At 39.7% G+C, this 15,216-nt stretch overlaps 1 long non-coding RNA gene across 3 annotated transcripts in view; it reads left to right on the forward strand.

The window, feature by feature from the left end:
* Window positions 1–14,679, forward strand: part of LOC103150586 (uncharacterized) — a 23,199-nt gene extending 8,520 nt beyond the window's left edge. For 2 of the 3 annotated variants that reach the window (XR_001664511.1, XR_001664510.1), the window contains exons 3-5: window positions 7,032–7,130; window positions 11,824–11,888; window positions 11,989–14,679. This is a non-coding gene — a long non-coding RNA (uncharacterized LOC103150586). The remainder of the gene's footprint in view (window positions 1–7,031; window positions 7,131–11,823; window positions 11,889–11,988) is intronic. The other variant, XR_001664512.1, reaches the window with a different exon arrangement.
* Window positions 14,680–15,216: the final 537 nt, after the last annotated feature.

A 15,216-nucleotide genomic window follows, 5' to 3' on the forward strand; every position in this document is an offset into this window, starting at 1 on the left:
ATCCATCCATCCATCCATCCATCCATCCATCCATCCATCCATCCATCCATCCATCCATCCATCCATCCATCCATCCATCCATCCATCCATCCATTCTAGCCAATTTTTTTAACCATGGCTCTTACGTTTGAATACAAATTGAACAACTCACAATAATCACCAATTCCCACTTGCAGTATTCTGACTAGGTATTAATCCTTGAAAGGTTGCAGATTCTGGTCTCTGTCTCTAGCAGTCACTGGGGGAGAGGTACTGCTGTCCAGTACATGGTGGGCAGGTCAGATCTTGTGCTAATATGGTTTGTTTAAAGGAAACAGTTGACTCTAGTCAGGCACTTTGCTTTTTATTTTGACCCTAGATAGGATTAACTGTATTTCAGCAAATAATCTCAAATAATAAAGTCAGCAAGTTTTATTGTTGCTCCTATAATTTTCCAAGTGCAGTTTGCCCTCAAAAGTGGGGTCTAAGATGAAGCACCAATCCTTTACTTTGTTATCCAACTTCCACATGAATCCCTCCTCCATGCGATCATTTGCACGTTCAGTAATTCTTCATGAAAAACTTCTCTCCTGTAGTGGCAGCAAGCAGAACAGTTGAGTGGAGCTCTGCCAGAAGACGGTTTTTGTTCCACTGACATGCTTTCCTTTCACCGGTCCCTGGTGAAGTGCTGGACTCCACTGATATTTGAGAACTGGTTACGGGGGTGATATAGGTTTAATTCTCATGTTCCCTCCAACCTGCCAAGAACAGGCACTCCATGCCAGCTGGAAGGCTTTCGCATGTAGACGATAGCGAGGGTTGGGAGTGGAAACGGGGTGGGGGGGAGGGGGGGGTATTAGCAAGGGCTGAAGAGATATACAGTACAAACGGAAGTGGCACTAGACCTTGAACGTGCAACAGAAGTGTTTTTTTTCACATTAGTACACACCCCAGGCTCTTAGCTTTTTGCCATGATGCAGGTCCATTGCCTTTAAGTATAAGTGCTTATGTTTGGTCACCTTTTTTTTTTTTTTTTACAGCCGTTAGAGCCTGAAAGGAATCTACCCGGCGTGACCCAACTGTATTTACTGACACCTCTCGAGTTTCCACTTGCTGGTAATAGACTGGAAAACACAGATAATATGTTTGATCGATCAACATGAACATATTTCATTTTGCTGGGATCAATAACAGTTTATAGTTGACAGAGCCCAAAGAACTAGTTTTATTTGTGCTTTTTGATTGAAGTTGTCTTGCTGAGCCGGCAGAGTGAGGCACTGCAGACCAGGCCCATGTGGCAGGCATGGACTCTTCTGTTCTATTATTGCCTGCAATCTGTATTTAAAACTAATATCAGTGTGTGCTGCATGGCTCGGGGCGAAAAGCACCAAACCAATCTGCTATACAGCATGTGTTTGTTTTCGGTTCCTTGTGATGGGAATTAGAATGTGAAAAATAACAATTCCCGTACATTTTTCACAGCTATCCATTTTTTCATTTGAGGGTGTAATGATTAGATTTCTTTTTTTGTATTACGTTTTCACCATGTTCAAAACATAATAGAAAAGTGATGTGAAACCAAAGGGAAAACGAGGAAATTAACTGATGTGCAGGGGAAAGACGTTTCTGAGGCTCAACCTTTTGCAGTTTTCTTCATGTTTCTGCTTTTCATGATCATGCTCCGTGGAACACCCTGCAGACATGGAGCCTTTGCTCTGTGTCATACGGTTCCTGGCCCGGCTGCTACCTTCTGCACACACAGACAAAACAGCATGAGATGGGAAGTCCACATGGATAACCATTTACTACGGTAGGTGTTGCTTCGGGCAAGTTCTATTCAGGGGGAATTCACTGTGTGTACACTGGTGTTACGGCAATAACCTTATAGAGGTGCTTACCCAAACCTCTCTCCTTCAGAACAGTAAGTGGATTCATATTAAACACAATTTAAAACAGTTTACAAAATTTGTAAAAAGAAAAAGAATTTATATTTGTTTTGGAGTTGTATAAGTTATTGTCATCGACTGGATGGGATGTAGTTTTTTCAACTTAACTCAGCAAATATTTTGACTTTCTTTCACCAACTAATACATTAGAATAATTCAGACATGCATGCATAATTTTGAAAGATTGTTGAGATGGCAAGAAATGTACAATATGTAGTGAGTGGATTTGGTATTCCTGTATTTCAATCTTTTAAGTAGAAAAAAAATCTTCTAAGTGAATTTTTTTTAAACTTTTGATTAGAATACTAATATCAGTATAAGCTCTTTCAACTCTCAAACCAAGAAAAGTAAAATTCTCTGGTCTGATGTGACTAAGATTGAACCCTTTGTTTGGATTCTAGGAGGAAACCAGGCACAGCTCCTCAGCAGGCCAATACCATCGCCACAGCAAAGCATGGTAGTGGCAGCATCATGCTATAGAGATGGTTTGCTGGTGCAGTAACTGGCAGACCAGTCAGGATAGAGAAAAAGATGGCAGTGTGCAAAGACACCCTGTATGTAAACTTGCACCACAGCGACCTTGACATCAGACTGGGGGCACAGCTTAGTTTTCAGCAGAACAACGACCCAAAGGGTGTTGCTAAGATCTCTGAGTGTCTTCAGAACAGTATTTTGAGGAAACAGATTTAATTTATTCAATTTGGAATAAAGGTTTAACATAACAAAATGTGGAGAAAGTTTTAAGTTGTATGATGCAGCTACCAGATTCAAGTTTCAAGCTCTGATGTAAATGGATCATCTAATAATTTATGCTGTTAATTGACAAGCAAGCTTCTGAGCTTGGGTTCACAGCTCACTGGGAAATGCAACGTTTTTCCTTTTCATGGCTTTCTTTATTGTTCTCCATCTAGTTGGAGCTCATTTTTTTTTGTCGTTTCTTACTGCAAGAATATTAAAGTTATTTTTGCATTTTTTCAGTGTACATAAAGGCAATAATTTTCTATGAAGTTTATTTCTAATCATTATGTGTCTTATTACATTAAAAAAAGTTAGCCTCATTGACATGTTAACAGCTGCATTTTTATAGGAAGGCAACTTTAAAGTGTATTGACAACAACAGACCTTGTTGTTCAAAAGCTATACAGAAATGACTCATGCTATAACAATGGGTGACAAGTCCTGTATTTACAGAATGTGGCCATAATTGTCCTGTAAGTATGTGTAATGAGCAGCTCATCAGACATCCATTTTGGTTGAAGCAAATCCACTGTCTGCGTGAATCAAGTGTGGATAAAAAATATTAGCATAAAAGACATATCTATCTTAGACTTTTTTCTTTTACCACTTTTACTGATTTTAGTGTCATCATAAGTGTCTAAGCCAATTCAGTCTTTTTAAATAGAAGTTGTGTAGCTACCATTTTGCCTGTGGGGATAGAAAGATACTTGGTTTGTAGACTGGTCTGTGTGGAATACTTTTTGTCAGATAAATGCAGCCAGAAATAGGTAAAAAGAACATATTGTGAAAGGTCACTAGTGATGGTGTGGCAGCCATTTCTGCTTTTAGAGTATTAAGGCTAATTAGCAATATGTAGGGCTTATATTTTTTATATATCTTAAAACAGGCTTCTTTACGTGTTTTTGAAGTTTTAAACTCCCAAGTGGTTTAAAACGGGGCTAAAAAAAAAAAAATCCTTGCAAAGATGGGTCAAGAATGAAAATGTCAAATTTTACATATTTATAAATAAATAAAGAAAAACACAAAATTTCAAACATGGGACTCTGAGTTAAGTAAAAACTACATAGATGATCAAATAGATCAAATCAGAGATGTAAATTAATAACGGTTGTTTAAATGTTAAATGGAATGGTTTTCCTCCAATATCCGTTTATTAAGCATAAAATGCCACATTTTTATTCCTCTTTTTTTAACAATAAACATCTCTAATTGGAGATTGATGAGTCAGCAAACACTAAGGACAGGTTCTAAAGTTTACTTAGACATTACTATGAAATAGTCTTTGAGTTGTAAGTAATGCAGATCATTTAGGCTGTTGCCATAGTGTCATATAGAAGTACTTGCCCCCTCACTAATTTTATTTTTGCATATTTAAGCTTCTAAGATCTCAAAGCAAAAAATAATATCAGAAATACATAACCTGAATAAAAGCAAAAAAAAAAAATCACATTATTTCATTGACTGGGGGAAATAAAGCTGCTTTGGCTTTTTACAAAAAAAGTAACTGTTCCCAGTCTTTCCGCCCCCTTGTCAAATCATGAATCAACTGTGATTAACTGCAAACAAGAACTAGTCTGACATCATGAAGTAGACAAAAGTATTTAAAAACCACCACATCAGTATCCATTCTAAAAAAAATCAAGGACTAATTATAAATAAAACCACTGTTGAAATCACTCTGGAAAGGATTACAAAGCAATTTCTGAGGCGCTCTGACTATAGACATCCACAGAGAGTCATTACCTACAAGTGCAAAAACATAAAGCAGTGGTGAACATTGGCCATCCCAGCAAGAGCACATCACAGACTCATCTAAGAGTCTGCAGAAGAACCCAGGGCAACATTTTAAGCCTCACTTGCCTCAGTTAAATGTGAAACCTTTTTGGTAGATTTCATCTGATGTAAAACTAAAACATTATTTCACCAAATGAAGATCACAGTCAAACATGGTGGTGCTGTTTTGTTGCAGAACCAAGACAGCTTGTTGTACCTGAGGTGAACCACAGATTCTGCTCTCTAGCTGAAAAATTATGCAGCAGAATGTCAGTCTATTAGTTTGTGTCTGTAAGCATGACAATAAAAAGTAAAAATGGAAGAAATCTGAAATGGGACAAACACTTCTCCTTAACACTATGAACTGATACGCGACACGATCAAACAATTTTGTTGAAATGTTTTTGGAAACATTTGAAGATTCAAATTTGTCCCTAAAGAAACAAGCAAATAAATAATTGCAATCAGCATGGGATGTGTCAACTCTATATGCTAAACTTCCCATGCAGATTACATGACATGAATTGCTGCCACTACACAGTACAATTTGAGAACTCCGCCCTATAGATTACAGCCACAGTGACCAATGCTTCTGGTGACAGTGTTGCCTTTTGCAGCCCACTTGCACTAACGGCTGGCTCTGTGTGTGTTTGCTGTGGGGCTGCATTCGCAGGGAATAGCAAATACTTGGAGGACAACGCGCTAAGAGTGTCCGTCCCTCTGCCTTAGATTTGGCACAGGTTTAGGGTGAGGCATGAGATGCATATTGTTTGTGTTCATTTGAATAAGGACAAATGTCAGATTTCCATGGCTCCGGGCAGCCTGCATGTTAGATGATCAACTCTTTTGGGCCCCTGGATGTGGGGTCATCAGTAGCGCTTCCAGGTCACTGTCACTGCATGCCGGTTTGAGGCCATAATTGACCTTTTGACAGAGCACAGGGAGACGGTCTTTCTCTAAGGGCAAAAATAATCATTTTACATTTACTTTTTGGTTGTGCTCATGTTGACTAATTAAATTGTATGGGTTGCTACACATGTAAAGTAGTCTAAGCCAGACCTTTTATTAGTTATGATCGTATTTAAACATTTTTTAAATTATATTTGCAAGAATCGCTTTTTTGACCACTGTGGCCAAACAGAAACAAGGCATCAGCAGGTATTTTACATGGTTTGGGGTTACTCAAACTTATTTAATTAACACTTAGCTATATATAAACAAAAGATTTAGTTCCTCCCATGGTCTACTTTAAAAAAAGCCACTGTTGTTATGGTGTGCATGGCTGCAGAGAAAGGTTGAATACTGCCTGTAACCCAAAGCCCCTGAGCTCCCTCAGGCTTCTTTCCCAGCACACAGTCTCCAAAGAAGCGTGCTTTCATCCTTGACTGTGCTTGTTATACCTCACAACATAGCACCCAAGGCTACATCTCTCTTTAAAACCTTTATTGTTAGCTTTCATTCACATTATTAGCTTTGCCTTATCAGGACATATTGAATATTCTGATACCCTACATGTTTATTTTTATGGTATTTTGTTCTGATCAATTTTTCTCTATCACCTAATGTTATAAAATGTATTTCTTTGAATCATGCAGTGGCTTAAACAGTATTTCAAGCAGCTAATCTGATTTTGTGTGACTGAAAGATGCTTCCAAAATATTTGCTTGCTACTTTATTAGTTTTTACCTACAGCCAGAAAAAGGGAAAGGAAAGCAGCAGAACGCCAAAGGCCAGGCCTTTGAGACCACAGTATTACATTATTAATTAAAATATAAGTCGCCTTGTTGCCCATGGGTATACAGTGTAACACACTTGATTGAATCAGGTACTGGCAGCCGGGGCCTTTTTGTATTTTGCGCTTGAAGGGATGAGAGAAATTTGAGCTAGGCTGTATTACTCTACTCACTCTCACACACACGCACACACACAAAACATGTTTTGAGAAACGGTTGTGAGCTGTCGCTGGAAAGCTTTGTAGAAGATTTAGGAACGGCAGTTTAATTCCCATAGAGCTATACTGGAAAGTTTTCTCACTTATTTTGATCAATTCATATTCTTTTTTTTTCCTAAGACGCAACACAACCATAAAAGGTTGGTTGTTTGTTCAGTTGAATCTCTTTTTTTAAACAGATAAAAAAGCTATTTCTTTGTCTCAGCTGATCAGTCCAACTAAACATATCTAGAACTTGATTCAGCTTAATCCTATATTAACTTTCAATGGCACATTTTTAAATGTTCTCATTCTTGTCAAAGACAACACCTTAGTTGGCCAGATATTCTCCATTTAATTACACACTTAATGCAGGCCGTTTTGTCCCTGCACCAAACGGCCTGGTGGTAACAAACCACTTAGTCCAAAACCTCTAATTGGTGACGTCCAAAGGCAGTTGGTTGTAATAGATTTTGAAAGTTATTGAACTAAAACAGGTGGAATAAAAATGCATGTTACACATTTTAGATGTTTTGTGAAAAGATATAGAAAAAGCTGTAATGCAACCAGATGCAATAATTTTATAATTTATGTCCTTTTTATTTCCTCCCCTATTCTCTGATCTCATCTCCTATCTTCTCCTCTTGATTCCTACTGACCTCCAGTCTAGGTCTGTTAGATGTAGTCCAGGTCATGGCAGACACAAGGAGGATGGAAATATCAAAGCCAGCCCAAGGCCTTTACATTCGGTTTTCCTGCTCGAGGTAATCACAGTGTGCAGATCAGTGCAGTGCACAGCTGAGGCCTTGTCCTCTCTGCCTTTCATTCCTCCATTCACTTTCATGGAGCTTTAATTCACTACATCCAGATCTGCCACCTAAAGCAAATTTCCAGGTTTGTTTCTTCACATGGCGAAATGGCTAATGAGATTTTCGTAATTGCAAATGTGTCATCTTTGTGCTTAAAAGGGAAAGTGAGAGCTCCGTTTATGTTAAAAAAACAAAGAAAAGAAAAAAAAGACATGAACCTGGATGCATCTAGAGAAGTGTTTGTCAATAAACGGGCCAATTGTGTGAGGTTCTGAAGTGTATCGAGTGGCACAGCTGAGTGAGTCGAATAGTCTGCGGTCTATTGATAACTCGCGCCTGCTTTAAAATCCTGGCACAACAATGCAAGAGGAGCCTTGACCGCTCCACTGAGCAACAATACCTTTCCTCACTGGCAGCTCCAGTGTAACGATGACAAACAACAATAAAGGATCTGTTTTTGCTCATCAGCCTTTCAATCCTGGCACGTTTTGATAAGAATATTAAAAGGATTTGTGGAGAGAGATCTTTTTTGAAGTTCCTCACAGCCCACCATAGTGAGAGATCTACCTGCCTTCACATCTGTCATTTCCTCTTTGCTCACACCGACCCACCCTCACAGACAGTTCCTCCTCCTTTATCCCTCTCGCTGTCAGTCTCTGTGCGCAAAGAGCCGGTTGGCTGGGCCTCTAGCTGGGAGGTATGGTGGAGAGTGAGCAGTGTTGATGTGGATGGCCCCTGGTCACAGGCCAGGGCCTGGCTGTTAAAACGCAGCCTCTTTTGTGCGTCAGAGCCAGCACTGCCAGTCCCATTCCGCCCCGTCGCTGAGGGTGGGGAGGCATTTACCAACCGCATGCATTCATTCCAACGGCATAGCTCAACGCAGGGCTAAATGGCATTGTTACAACGCGTCTCTAGGAAGTGTTGACAGGTCCATATGCTAATTTTAATGAATGCAAGGGGGAAATGCGTTTCTTTTTTTTTCTTTTTTTGTTCACCTCAGCTCAGCTGCAGAATCCTATCTGCACCTAGACTAGCAAAGATAATTGCAGCAAACTCAAATGAGCTCATTAGAAAATGTATTGAATTTACACATTATTTCCAGTAGTTAAGCTGAGTTATTTTCCCTCAGGACTCAATTACATAGTCATTTGTGACTCAGGTAAATGGCTGTCTATGTGTGACTTTTTCAACTGCGGAACCAGAGCTGCTGAATAATTTGTAAGAAAGCTGTTTTACAAGCATCATTTGTGAGAATTTCAAACTGGGGGGAAAGAAACTGCAGAGAGGATAACTCCCAGCTTTTGTTCCTTTATCCACTTCATTTGATTAACTAACAATGTTTCTGTCAGTCATGAATTATTTGAATCCTAGTAATGTTTTTGTTCACAACGACCTTGTTGTCTTTCTGACATGCATAATATTGTCAGCAAGAGTCTCACTGCACTTCATCTAGTCAAAAGCGCAAGCGTATATTCTTTTTTTTTTTTTGCAACGAAAGGAGGACAGAACACTCAATCCAAACAAGACCTAGTGAGTCACGGTTCAGTAACAGGGATTATGCCGGCCCACTGTGCCTCGAAATGAACGTGAACATTCATCGGGTGACTCACGCCTTGAACTATATCCTCCCGGAGCCACAATGAGAAGATTGTCGGCGGAGCGGGGCATGGTGTGGAAACTATGTGACAAAGAGGAGTGCCCAAAATTCAAATGGCTTGTCAAATTGCTGTTTGTTCTGCCTGAAAATGGGGGATGTTTTGCTGGAAAACAAAGAATTTTGGATGGATAAGCATGAGAATTTCCAGAGAGCGCTGTTTTGGCGATCACTGGATGAACTTAAGTGACTCTAACTCTGGGCAGTGATCCAAGGAACACACTGAGGACAGTTTCACAGCCCATGTGGGTCGGTCACCAACATCAAGGTATGGCAAGGTTTAAAAAAAGTTACACAACTACTAAAATGAACTATCATGCAATTAAAGGCCTTTCAATGGGATGTCCGCCATAATGCCAAAGGAATCAGTTCCACGCAGCTGTACAAAGCATCAAGTAGTGCAGTGCTGCCCCTTTCTATCCTGCTACAACTGCCTACCAGCTGGCTGAAAAAACTCCTACACTTCCCTCTTGTTTGCAAAAGGACAGACTCTGGTGTTTGGAAATATTTTCAGACACATAAAGCATGTAGTGGTCGGGAAACTAAAGCAACATACCTCTCACAGCCCTAAGTGATTTGCTGCATATCTTTCTTTTACAGCATTCTGCAACAGTTTTTCTTCCAGGATTGATCTGCATTTAGCCTTATTCATCTTTACATTTATTTGTTCATTTAGGCCTGATTTGTGAATGCCTTCTAGTTTTCCTGTTGATCCACAGCGCCAATCAGAGCTGTGGATCTCTATAGCTCCTCCAAAGCAACCACATATGCAAGCTTAGTATATAAAGCAGCTGAAACTGTCTTGACCACTTTAAATGTTTAAGACATTTAAATTGTTTGTTCATCCTGAGCTCAGTCATACTTTCTCTCAATCAAAACCTAGTAATTTGGTAATCTATGATGCATCTTATAGAATCATCATTACAGTAACTCTTCTTTAAATGTCTCCACAACTTTTTACCGGCTGTGTTTTGTGGTCTTCATGATGCTGTTTGTTCAAAATCTGGAATTATATTGAGATTTAGTTACACAGGTGGACTCTACTTATTAATAAGTGGATTTCTGAAGGTAACAGGTTGCACTAGATTTGATTTATTAGTTAAGAGGCAAAAAGGGTTTATTGCTTATATAAAAAACACACCTTATATGTAAAACTTCCATTTGACATTCACAGGCTACTTTGTGTTTTTATGTAATACATTAAAGTTTGTTGTTTTGGGGTAAAATAACAAATAGATGTCATATATTGACAATTTATTCAAACAGCTTTATAACCAATTATAATGATATTAATTATGGCTATTCTGTTTTAAATATAAGCAAATAGTTTATGTTTTACATCTGTATTTAAAATTTTGGTGTAAATACAATATTACTTTAAAAACAGTAGTTTTTTCCTCAAGATTATCATATCTTGAGAATTTTATAATAGTTCGTGGCTATGTCAAAAAATTCTTGAGAACTTCAGTGAGTGAAATGAGCTACTGAAGTTCTTTTTCTTGATTTTTAGCTGCAATCTCTTTACAGTAATAGGGAAAAAGATCTTCTACAGTGAGACAACTTGACCACACTCACTAAGGATATTCTTTACTTAGCTGGATAGGGAAGGGAGTTGTCAGAAAGGTCATTCTTTAGATTCACATTCAGTGTGTTCAAAGTGCATAATTTGCTCCCAACTCTGCTGAGCCAGCAGCTTGTCATGTATGCAAAACCACGTTATGTGTCAGTCTGTGCACCTCTGCGTTGTGATTTCGTGTTGCCACACAGTCTGTGCCGCAAATGCAGGCTGCCTTTGCCCTCGGAGTGGCCACGAGGGGAGTGGGACCGAGCCCAGCGCCGCTGCGGCCCTGCGAGCCCCGGTCCAAACACATCCTCTGCACTCAGCTGTAAATATCACCAACAGCTGGTGGCACACAAGCTGGTCATGCTTAAACAAATTCCTGGCATACATGTGGAGAAGGAAAGGGCTTCTTTTGCTTTCCTTTCAACAAAGCGCCCATATACTGTAGCTACAATCTGAGAAATTACATCAGCATGTCAAGTCAAAGAAAAGGGATTGCTAAGAAAAAAAATCTATTGCCATGTAGGTACTTAATCACATACAAGCCATCTATCTTTGAAGATAAATTCCCACCAAAAGAAGGTCAAACTTTTTGGAAACCTGTTTGATCCAGCGCTTCTTACCGCAACTCATCACGCACACACACAGCTCTGTTTAGTGAGATAGGATTCATCAAAGTCACCTTTGAGCTCAGTCGCCCATCTACTGCTCATAGTATCACGGATAATGACATTCAGTGTAGCCCAGATCACATTTATGATAGCATATTTGATACAGCTGTACTCTAGTGAAGAATAACACAGCCTAAAAGAATACCCCCCCTTCCACCTGCCCTCTTTTTTTCAGTTTAAACACAATCCATTTTCCAGTGTAAATCACTTGTCACTCTATTGCAAATGTAACTGCTGTGATCTGAAAGAGAGAGGTGGAGAGACAGAAAGAGGGAGAGTAAAGATTATCTTTTGGGCCATTTCACTGGCACCGTTGCGTGACAGAGACTGACAGCTCTTTCAGATGACTGACAGGTGTCCTTTGAAATGCCGGTGAAGCAGCTTCTGTTCAGACTGTTGAAATGCATATTTGGAGCTCTTATCATAAAGGCATGGATGGCCCAGATAGGTGCCGTTAACATTGCAAATGGCTCCAGAATTATTCATTGTCAGTGCTGTGGGAAAGAATGAGGAAGGGGCTGTGGAGGTGTGTGTGTGTGTGTGTGTGTGGTGGTGGTGGTGGTGGTGGCGGTGGAAGGGGTGAAGTTTGATTATTCTGCTCACACAATGGCAGGGTGCTTAATGATTCCTCTCCACCTTGGCAGCGGCATGTGCCGACTTCAGGCGCTAGCGGCGGGTGACACAGGTCTGGCCAAGTGTTAGAGCAAGATCATACGTCCAGGCCCCATTTTAATTTCTAATACATTAATCTTTTCCTCGCAGATCCTCCATGAATATTCCAGGGCTCCTTGTTTGTCAGGAAGGCTGTCTCGCTTTCATCTATTCAGGTGGTTTCATTCACTGTGAAAGCCAGCTAAATGGACCCGATCAGTCAATGACAACTGGGATACAATAGAGCCCCGTAACACGTCCCTTTTCTCCTTTCAGGCTCCTGATAGACAACCCTGACACCTGCTCCCCAGGGACACCATCCGCCAAGTCACTGCACTGCTCCTGGAGAGACTTCCTTTACTTTATCAGCCCATAAAGGATTGTCACAGGTGACTATATCTGCTGAGGTATGGAGCTGCCCCCTTCTGACCTGCCACCTGACGTGTGGTCGAGGCGCCACGCTATGCGTCAGGAGCGGATTAAGGTGGTTTAAATGCTGTCGTACAAGCAGATTCGGCACTTCACACTTTCTAGAAATGTTAAGCCTTTGTTCTCTTCCATTAATTAGCATTGTCTTAAGTTCATTAGACCACATCTTGTGTTGTTACTAATGAGGCAAGTTAGACCACCCACATACACCATACCTTTGTAGAGCCTGACCTGACATAGGTGTTATGTGCTTTTCTGTCCACGGTGTAATGACTTGCATTGCTACTGAGGCAGGTGGGACTTACACATCAACCATTATTTTTGAGTAGCAACAACAATAATGGACAAATTCCAGTTAGGTTTCAGGATACATTGTGTAATAGAGTCAGTATCGCTTAAATTGGTTTCTTTTTATTTCATTTTTTTAGGATTCAACTGCAACATTTGCTATGGTTGATCATTCTCCTCTTACAAACAGACAAATGAGATTGAACTTTATTGTAGTCAGTGGATCATTTCATATTTATCTGTCCAGTTCAACCAGGAACATTTTTTTCTCTGCTGCTGCTGTAAGTTATGGTGTTCCTCAAGGATCCATTTTGGTGCCACATACTTTAATGGGTCAATTCTTCATTTCTTTTCATCTTTATACAGATGACACATAGATTTACAAGCTGATTCCCCTTTCCCTCAAGAAACACCTTAATGCTTTGTGACGTAGGTTCACCAAGATGTCAGAAAAATCTACAAGATTTTGATCCACATTGATCCAATTGGTGGAAATGAATCAGTTGTCCAGGATCTTACCACATCCCACAGTGCTCTAATCCTGAGTGTAATGTGTTTCTGAGCCACTTTGCTGTTTATCTACTGCCAGAGGTCTTAGGTCATCTCTTCATTTTAGCTCTTTTTATTCCTTTACATTGCTGTTGTAAACATGTAAGTACAATTGATTTGATAAGATTAGATTTATGTCTAAATTTGTATGCCAAAATATTATTTAGTATTGCTGAGATTTATATATTTGTTTGGAATGGTTAGACAATTAATCCTGAGTAATGATTTCACATGATCTCAGTGATCCATTTAAAGATTCAGTGATCTTTAAATGGTCACTGAAGGGTAAAATCCTGTTTGGATGGAGTGTAAAAGACAGATTTTCCCAGTTTCTAGACTTCCACAAAAGTTTCCCTACTTTCCTGCAAGACGTCTCAGGGCAGTGCACTTGTGTTAAATCCAAATGAGCCTATCTGTCAAATCTCCCCTTTCCATAGCCAAATGAGACTCACAGGGGCCTGTATTGTACAGCGGCGCCACAAAGCACCATAACTCAACACAGAGAGCACCCCAGCATTGGAAGCTTAAAAGCACATTGGCACATACGGATATTAGAAGTGTCAAGCCCTGTGATGTAGACTGGGTGCCATTCATAATTACGATATCTGATTTAGGCTCAAAATGAACGCTCTAAAGGGAAAACGAGAGGAGAGCACCAATATTTTAATGGAGAGGAGACAGCCTTCTCCCTCAAGGAACATCTCCACTGACAGTGGCTGCTGGAAAATTGGGATTTATACTTTCTGTTTTCTATTAATATGGAGATGAATACAGGTGTTCCAGTGTTGTAAAATTAGTTTAGCTCTTGCATATTGCAATTACACGTGTTGAGGAGAAAAGCGAGCTATGTGCATGTTCACAGGCAAGAGAAAATGGGGAAAAAAACACCTGGATTTAAAAATGAACATAATAACAAATAACTCTATGCTCTCCAGCCCCCCTCAGCTCAGTTTGGAAAATTGTGGTTTGGCAGACACAAACACTTTTCCTTGTTTCTCACATTAAAAAAAGGGCCACAAATAAACTGTAAAACATTTCACTTTGCAAGGGTGAAGTCTTGGGATGCCTCATCAAAACCATGCAGAATTCCCTCCTGTCTGCTGTGGGGATTTGTGGAAGGTATTGTAGAGAAGATGACACTGGCACAATTCCCAGCAATATGAGGTGGGGATACACCATCTTAAAATCCTATTAATTCATGGCTGAGGCTCTTAGGTCACCACTTTCTATCACATAAAATTGGAGGTCATACATAGTATAGACAGAACTATTGGTGTCAACATTGTATTCACTGTTTTTCTTTTTCATAGGAAGTACTCATAGGTCAGTGGTTTAGTGTTTAGCTATATCTCTCTTGGAAAAAGCCATTAACGGAGTCATTACTACTATTACCATTAACTCTGTGTACTCCCTTTGTAATTCTTTCTGGTATTCATTGCAAAGTAATTCACATATTTGTGTCTCTGTCATTGACACAGCTCCTATAATTGCTGACATTGCATTTGTTTGCTCTTTGTTTTTCCTCTCTACAGTGGCCTAGTGCGTTTTCGTTGCCATTGTGCAACGAAAGCTGCCATCTTTGCCTTTGTTGCAAGTAACTGTGTACTTTTGTGTACCACTGGTTTTGTATTTAACTGTGTCACTTTGATAGACAAAGCCATTGTGAGTGTCAATATTGCCATTACGTTTTTTTTTTTTTTTTACTAACAATCATGTCACATTATATCTGACTTTTACTTCATTGACATAAGGCATGTGTCATAATTCTGCCCCAGAAGAAGACATAAACAATGGCTTTGCTATTAGTTATGTTTTTACCCCTTTAGCTTGCTTTGTCTTTTTATGGTCTTGTGACAATAAGATCATAAAAAGACAACTTTGACATTTAACCATAGACGACAACATCAATTATTACTTCCGTCCGCACAGAAGTCTATTTGCAGTTACATTTAATTAGCCAAAATGTCCACATAAAAATAACACATTTTGGTAAAAACTCAGAATTTAGCATCAAGACCAGCTGTGTGAAAGTAGCTTTGGTGTGCTTCTTTTGTATGTTTGTCCTTAAAAGGTTCTCTTGACCCAGACAGTCTCTGTTTAGCTGTATGTCTTATCCGGTAGAGATGCAGTTATTATGGCCACCAGTGGTATCTACTCTCTTTGCTTTTCTGTCCATTGAAAGTTCTCCAGCTATTGGCCGTGTCTCTTTCTCATAAGGGAGTTAATCCTGGCCACTCT

The sequence above is a fragment of the Poecilia formosa genome, unplaced genomic scaffold (assembly GCF_000485575.1).
Source record: "Poecilia formosa unplaced genomic scaffold, Poecilia_formosa-5.1.2 Scaffold257, whole genome shotgun sequence".
In the NCBI taxonomy this organism is placed as follows: Eukaryota; Metazoa; Chordata; class Actinopteri; order Cyprinodontiformes; family Poeciliidae; genus Poecilia; species Poecilia formosa.